This window comes from Apis laboriosa, unplaced genomic scaffold, assembly GCF_014066325.1.
Source record: "Apis laboriosa isolate Shangri-la unplaced genomic scaffold, ASM1406632v1 scaffold69_cov144, whole genome shotgun sequence".
Lineage (NCBI taxonomy): Eukaryota > Metazoa > Arthropoda > Insecta > Hymenoptera > Apidae > Apis > Apis laboriosa.
Window position 1 is genome coordinate 1,794,012 of NW_025224165.1, and position 9,481 is coordinate 1,803,492.

A 9,481-nucleotide genomic window follows, 5' to 3' on the forward strand; every position below is an offset into this window, starting at 1 on the left:
TTGAAATAAAATATTAATTTTTATTAATTTCTATCTGGACAAATAAAATTTAATATAGAAAAAAAGTGTTTGTTATATTAGAAAGATTATAAAGAAATTTATTATTTTTGATCTTAACAAAAAGCTTTATTGTTATATATAAATTTTTAAATATTAATTCAAAACATAATTCTCTTATTTTTCTATAATAGAATAGTTTCCTATTTATGATCCCATTTTTAAAATTCACTTTTAAAAATAATTTACTTGAATTGTATAAAATATTTATTATATAAAAATAATGCATTTATTTCCGGTTTCTCTAATATTATCAAAAAATTCTTTCATTCAATTATATTTGTTTTCTTGTTAAGTAAACTCTACACAAAGTTATATTTTTTTTCACACATCTAATTTTCATTCAAAATATTCTTTATGCATTAATTTATGCATTATTTTAAATAATGTGACTCATCATATCTAGATCAAAACCTCGATGCCTTATTATTTTTACCTCATTTTTACATTTTCTTTTTTTCTTTACAAAATCAATCTTTCTCCTCATTTTCTAATTGCAACATAACATTAAGCAACTGTAACATTTTTAAGTTAATCTAGAAATAACGTTTCTCGAACAGAATAGCGGAACGAAATGTGGTGGCATTATTCGTTTCGAGTGTCATCTAAGTGATTTCCGATTACAGTGTTCAAAAATCGGATATATTCAGTCGAATGAATGCCAGCACGTTTGAAAAAGGTGTGGTCGATCATATGGCGGCCTGGAGTAGGGTCATGACGATATATCTTGCGCTTGCTACGCTCTCGAAAAAGATTTTCCGCGATATCGTCTATCTCGAACCGCGTGAAGGGAAGTAACGCGTGATCAAGAAAGGTGAACACGACAATTTGGGAGAGAAAGGAAACGTGTATTATCCGTTCAACGAGTCGAATGATCAGCTGAAAACAGACACACGTGGATAAAACAGGAGCGTCATAATTCTGATATGGTGGAAAATTTTTATTTTTTTTATATTTTAAGTTTTAAAAAAAATATATAAAAAAAAAATAATAAAAAAAATAATGGATATAGACTAGAAAAAAACTGAAAATGTGAAAAGTTGAATTTGTTTATATCTTTTATCAAATATGCAATTTCAATAACTATTCAATAACTAAATATATCAGATATAAATGAATTTTGAATAAAAATTCAGAAGAATAATAGTTTAGAAAAGTTTGAAAGGAAAAAATTAGATAGAAATTTCCTATTTTTGATAAAGATATATTAATTTATATTAAAAATATATATAATAAATGTAATTCATATTATAAAAGTAAATGTAAGTATACAATAATGAAATTAATATAACACATTAAAATAAATATAAATGTAATATAACAAATATAGATATGGATAAATAAATAAAGAAGAAAAAAAATAAATAAAAAGATAGATAAACTACTATGGCGATATATTTTATGAATTCGCTATTGTTTTCATAATTAATATCAGTCAATACTTGTGGTTGTTGCTTCTTTTATATACACTATATACGATTGTTTTGTTTACAGCTGATGACTTGACTCGTTGAATGCACTATAGAGAGAACAACTCGCGTCGCTGCACTTATTTGTGTGTACGCTCTTCGGATATTGGTGATTACATGAAGCAACCGTTACTTCTGCTGCAACTCTGTGCACTATGGATAGTTACGTGCCAGATGGTTGCATATATTCGAGGTGTGTCCTGCTAATATGACTGATTGCAATCTCTCCACGAGAATAAGGTTAGGTTCGCGACAGCCGGCTGGCAAACTTAGACCAACTCGGTCGGTAACATAGCAGTCATCATATACAGATCCACCCATCGAAACTTCTCGTCGTTGTACGTCTGTTGATTCTTCCTCGTTGTTGTCAGTCTCCGATGCTCTGAGCAGACATACTTTAATAAATGGGGTCCACCTGAGGTTCCACAATCTTCATCAACGAAGATACACCTGATAGCATCGGTAATCTCAACACGCTACCATAACTAAATCGTCTACTGTGCGGATTCTCTATGCACCTACCTATAAGTGATGTGTGATCTGTTTTTGGATGCGATTGTTTTTGTTTCGATAAATAATTCATACATTAATCATAGAAATATAAGGTTCTCAATATAATATAATATATATAATATGTATAATGATTTTTAAAGCATTTTTTGGTGTATAAATATAAAAAAAAAATGTTTTAAATAAAAAAAATTTGATCTATTTTGAATGAGTTATAAATTACAATATTTATAATCATTATAAAATATTTTTGTCTCTAAAAGATTAAAATTATCTTGATTTTCTTAAATGTCATAATGTAATTTTGGTTTTATCGTATTGTAACTAATGTCAAGATGTCAAGTTCAACAACTTAATATTATAATTTTTAGATTTTTAGATTTGACTTTTAAAAAATGGATTAGATTTAGAGTTGATAAACTGATAATATTTGATTTAATAAATTTATATTTATTATTATGTTATAAGGAAATTCATTTTATCAAAAATTTCTGATTTTTTTGAAAGTTTATATGTGTAAAGCATAATAGATTATATATATATTATAGACTTTTTTTGCTAAGAAAAAAGTCAAATTAAAAAAAATTTTAACAAGTTTTTAAATTTGATAACAATTTTATTAAGGAATATTTTTCACAATAAGATAAGAAAATATTAAAAACTAATAAAATAATAAAATATTAAAAAATATTAAAATATTACCTACAGAATTAAAAATATTAAAAATATTTAAGAATTAAAAATTTTGTTTTCGTATTATTACAGAGTAATATTTAAAAAGAAAACATAAAAATATTGAAATTTTAAGTGTTGATTTTATCTTCAACAAAAAAAAATATTATGTATGTAATGAAGTTCCGTTAAAAAAAATGCTACATATGTAATTTATTATGTTTTATATGTATATCTAACCTATATATAATTAAAAAAATTTTGTTTTATAAATTCAACAAAATTTTTACTAATTTAATGAAATAATTTTATTGAATTTTAATTATAATTTCATTGACATTTGATATTGACACATTGATATTTAAAATTATAACATTTATAATGTATTTATTAAATAAAATTGATCAATACTTTGCAAAAGATTGTTTTAAAAGTTGCCTATATAAAAAACAATTTATATTGTATTATATAATTTTTTAATTTTTTTTTAATATTATGTTTTTTTTGTATTTTTATTTTTGTATTTTATTAGAAAAATAATATTAATCATTTTATTTTTCATATTTAAAAAATATTATTTCTTTTTCTAATATTTTAAATGATTAATTTCTTATTTTTTATATTTTATATTTTATATTTTATCAGAATAAGAAGAATATTCTAAATTTAAATTTTAAACATTTTTTATATAATTATTTCTCTACAGAATTAATATTTTGAAAGAAATCTTCTAAAATAACTAATATTTGTAATAATTGTATTAGGTAAATAAAAATAAAAAGAAATCTTTAATGAAATATTTTAACAATTTTTAGCAAATGTTTATATTATCTTATAATTATCTTTTTAATAACTATGAATTATCCAGTTAATATAATTTTTGTAGCTTAATACATATTTTCACATATTAATAAAATTGATTATCGACATGGATATAACTCAGACGCTTTGAAATTTTCACTAATTTACAGTCATTCGATAATTTCAATCATGAAATCGTGAAATCGATTTTTCTCGATATAAAATTTTAATCACGTTCATTTTTCCAAAACTTACGATTAAATCTATTATACGTGTAAATCTATCGAATTATTTTATTTCAACGATTTATTTGACAATTAATTAATTCTATGATTAATTTTATGATTATAATACGCATATAAAATATCAATAGCTGTTCATTGCAATATATTTGTATAATGCTGTTATATATTTTAAAATTTAATAGAAATTTCAAATTTATTCAATTAATAATTATTGTTATATATGTTGTATAATAATAATATAATTGAAAATAATTCTAATAACATTATATTAAAAATTTTTTTAAAAAATATACTTGTTAATTAATTTTTAAGAAAATATACTTATAAATAAAGAATCATATTAATTTAGCTAGTAATCATTTTTTAGTAAAAAAATAAGAGAATTTTTATTATAATATATATTATAAAATTATAATTATAAAATTTACATTAGGTTATATTATAGTAATTGTTTTATTTAATACTAATTTTTCAATTCATTATTCATTATTTTATAATTATAATTCATTATTTCATCATGTCACTATACAAGTTTATGGTTTTGTGAAATAGATAACGTATATTGATGCATCACTTGTTGCTCCTAGATGTTAACAGAATTAAGGTCATTTGAAAATTATAATTTCTAATATATAATATGTCTTTAAATATATTATTTTATGATTATTTTTATAAGTATTAAAAATGCAAAAAAAAACTAAATGAATATTCTGTAATATTAAAGAAGATATATCATAATGATAATATTTTTAATTATCATAAAGAAAATAAAGATTTAAATTCTTATTTTATTATTACGAAAGGAATTTTATATTTTATTTATATTTATATATAAATATATTATAATTTGTTTAATTAATTAAAAAAATTTCAATTTATTAATAAAATATAAAAGAGATTTATACAAGATAATTAATATTTTGTAATAACATAACTTTCTTAACTTTGTACTATTATATTACCACTAAGATAATTGATAATTGCTAATAACATTTTCTTAATTGACTATATCTATAAACAACCAATCTTGATTTTATAACAAATTAACATAGAAGAATTGAAACATTATTGAATTGAACATTAAAATACTTGAATTATTATTAAGAAATTTATATTTATTTAACTAGATATTTATTAAATATAACAATATATATAAATAATTTATTTATTAATTTATTAAACATATATAATTTATTAAAAATCAAAAATTAAAAAATTAATTTTCTGCTTTGATTTTTTCTGTCGAATAATAAACAAAAATATAAATCAAGATTATGAAATTAATATTTAAGTCAAATAAAATCTTGTATATAAAAATTTATGGCATATTTTGAATTTACTTTTTTATAAAACCATATCCGTATCTCAGTTATATCATCAGTTAAATATTCTTTTAGGATTTAATAATGATAACCAAAAACCTAGATTTAGATGATTTAATGTCGAAGATATGTTTACGATTATAACCACTGGGTCAGTATAATTGGATTTCATTGTCTTGAGGATTGGAATATGCAAATCAATTCATATTACTTGATTATATTTCCAATGACTGCTTTTAGACTATGGAAATATAATGAAAAGTAGAAAGGGAATAACGAATGGAACATAACGAAAATTACAGAAATGTAATATCTGAATTCAAATTAAACTTAAATTATGAAAAGAATAAAAAGAAAAAGCAACAAGTGTTAAAGTATATTTGAATTTTCTTCTACAAAGAAAAGATCATAAAATGAAAAAATATCCGAATCTCAAGCTTCTATTATCTGTTCTTTTATATTATTCTTATATATTCTTTCCAATATGTTATAAAAGAAATAATGATAATGATACAATTTTTATTTAATAAAATTATATTAATTATAGATGCTTTTTAAATTCATTAAAAAATATTTTTTATAGTATTTTTATATTTATATCAATATATGTATATTTTCAATAGAATAAATAAATAAAATTAATAAATAAATAAAAAATATATTATCAATATAAGAAGTATCGAATTAAACACAACAAAATTTATTTAAAAAATATAACATTTCATATATAGCAACATATATAGCACATATTACATAATATGTAATATGTAATATGTGAAACAGCAAATGATTTAATTCAATTTTATTTTCATTCAATTTAAATCAAATATTGTTAAAATCAATAAAAAAAAGTGATATATAAATTATTAATAAATTAGAATCTCTTAAAATTGTATATTAGCTATAATAAAATTTTTGAATGGAAAAGTATATTTTTCAAAATAAAAATAAAACTTTTTAATAAGTTTTTAGTTATAAAAGAAAAATTTAAATATTTTATTGAATTATAAGAATTATAAGAATGCCAAATAAAATCAATTAATGAACTAAGATTTAGAAAAAACGTTAGATAAATATAATATGATAATTTTCATATTATCATTTTCTGTTATATTTATTTTTTTTTTAAATTATGAACATCATAGTTTTTCACGCTTTTTGATATCAAGTTAATTGATTCGCATTAATCAACATTTTTTCATCTTTCCACGATCTTATATATATAAGATAAAAAAGATTTAAAACAAGTCATTTGAACATCTCAATTGTTATTGTTAATAAAAAAGTGTCATAATAATTAATAATTAATAATTAATAATAAAATATTTATAAATAAATATCGAATGGCACATAATTTGATATAAATAACTTTTTAATAAATTTTTTGATAGATGAATGTATAAAGTTATAAAAAATCAAATTTCATTTTTTTTTAAGTGGAATTATTTTTTTTTATATTATCTAATAGAATGTTTTAATGATGGTTCAAAAATTATCATTCAATGTCAATTCAAGATCAATAAAAATCAACTGCAAGAGAAAATTTATTTTCTAAATAAAGTATTAAAAATTTTATCGCTCACATAAAATAAATTAATATTTTTATTTAGAAAATAAAATTGATCTTCCTATGACTTTTACGCATTAAAAAATTATTGCCACTTGATATCATGCAAATTTGATTTGACATACTTTTTTTTATCACCAATAACAGATAATCTATTTTTTGAATTCCTATTTCGAAATCATGTTAATAATTTTTTTCATCACAGATTAATATTTTTCTGAAATATGGAATGCTTGACATAAATAATTTTGACAAATTAAACTTAAAATACCAAATAGATAATGATTTAAATATTTCTTGCTTTCTCTTCTCCAATCAATAGTGTCAATATCAATTCTATGTTTACTATAATAAATATATATACTTATAAATATATATATTTTTTAGAATATATACAATAATAGATATGGCAACATTTTTCGAAACTAACAAATGAAACTAAGTATTATATTTCTGATAATAATTCCGATTTTTATCATATATTTTAATAATTTATTTCATTTATATAATATTTTTTAATTTCATATTTTTTTAATTTCATATTTAATATATTTAATATATTTCAATAATTTTAATTTTCAATCTATATTTTCAAAAAGTTTAAATCACTTTTCAGATTGATTCTTGATAATATAATGAAAAATAAAATTACAAGAATATTATATATAAAGGAATACCAGAAAATCAGATTACAATAAATATCTCAAATTTTTTCGAAAATGGATATTCTGAATTTTGATATATAATTTTTTAATAAATATTTACTATTTTTGAATTTATTATTTTATAAATTTTATAAATAATATAATATTTTATAAATAAAGAACAAAAATCATAATTTGACAAAATTATATTTAACATATAACGAAATAATTTGTTATATCTAAAAACGAGAATTATTCCAGCGCATATAATCTAACTCGAACAAAATAAAATTCAGCTGTGTTTATATATGTATTCGTGAATATATACGATAAATAGAGTACATATATATCATTTGCATTCAACAAAAGCTCCCTGACGAGATCAATTGGAAATTTAATAATAATTCTGGATCACGCAGCATTCTCTACAATTTAGATGATATCGTATCTTCAGAAATATAAAGATTTAATATTGGACATCCGGTTTTATGAACTGAAATTGTCACGGTTCGGAAAACTCAATACCAAGTTAAAAAGTATAAAATCGCGCTATGTCGTTTTCGCATTCTTCCTTGGCATTGAATTGATCATCACTTTCTTCCCAATCCTTGTCCTGCTATCTTATTTGATTATACGTTTCCATATCGTTATCTGGTAGCTTCTTGCAAGCATTATCTCGGATTATGATGTGTAAATGTAGGTTGGTTACTGAGAAATCTTGGTATGATTGAATTTTATGAGTAGGATAATCAAAATTCTTTCACAACGAAGACGAAAGGACTACGTATCATGCTTTTATTACTGATTTATTTCGTGATTATTGATGTACATCCGCAAGCAAGAATTGAAACTGTATTTGAGTAATAAGACAGACTTTTTATTATAACAAGATTTTATGTTAACTCAATAACGCTTTTTTTTTTAACAAAGGATATTAATTTATAAGAAAAAAAAATACATGAATGAAAAGAAAATAATAATTGAATTAAAATAAGTGTTAATTATATATATACTGTAATTAATTATATACTGATAATAAATTTAATGAAATATATTAATTGTAAAATTGATATCAAAATGTTTTATTATTGTTGAAAATATTTTATTATTATTATTCTTATGTGCAATTTTTACATAGAAAAAATAAAAAGTATATAGTTTTCTGTTTTTTTATTTAGTTAAAATTAAATCAAAAACATTTTATATTAACTCTATTTCAAAATTGTTATCTGAGATAAACTTACTGTAATATTGAAATATAGAAAAATGTAAATCACTATTTTATATACTTTAAGCATTTTATTATTTAATTCTATAACAGAAATAATTTTTTTAAATAAATTTATTTTCAAAGAATTCAATGTAGAAATATATAAAAAAATTGATTATTAAAAATTTTGAAGCAAATTAATTCATCTGACATCTTATGATGATTTTTTTAACATTTTTTTTTTTGGAATTGTTTTGGAAACCAATATATAGATTATTATATTTTCTTTTTTGATAAAATCAAATTTCAATTAAAATAATAATTAAAAGCTTATTATAGTATATATTATACATATATTATACAGTATTTTAGCTTATTATACATATATATATATATGTATTTTTTATAGAAGATATGAAATTATTAAATTATCAGAAAAAAAATAGTCATTTTTTTTTAATTTTTGTCATATGAAGCTTACGCAATTATAAAAAGAAAAAATATATAAAAAATTAATAATGAAGACAAAAAATATATTATTTTTATTGATCCTAAAAGTTCACTTATAACACTTGAAAATATTAAATTGTAAACCCAATTATCAGACAAGTTATTAAAAAATATAAAAAATCATTAAAAATAAACAAATTATTGGAATTTTATTTGGATGGTTAAAGTAAAAATTTTACATACAAATTTTAGGAAATAAAATTGATATTTATGAACATTAAAAATGATATTTATGAACAAAAATTCAATTTTATTATTTGATAAGAGACATTAAGTTATTTTAGATAACTTAAATTACATTAAATTAGATTTGAGATTGGTCACATTATTTCTCACATTTTTTTCTGCTAAAGAAGAAAAGCCAATCAATGTATAATATAAAAAATTTATTCAGTATATTTTATCATAAATTTCAAAATGAAAAAAGAAATATATGAAACAATTGTAATATAAGATATAACAAAATTATAAATT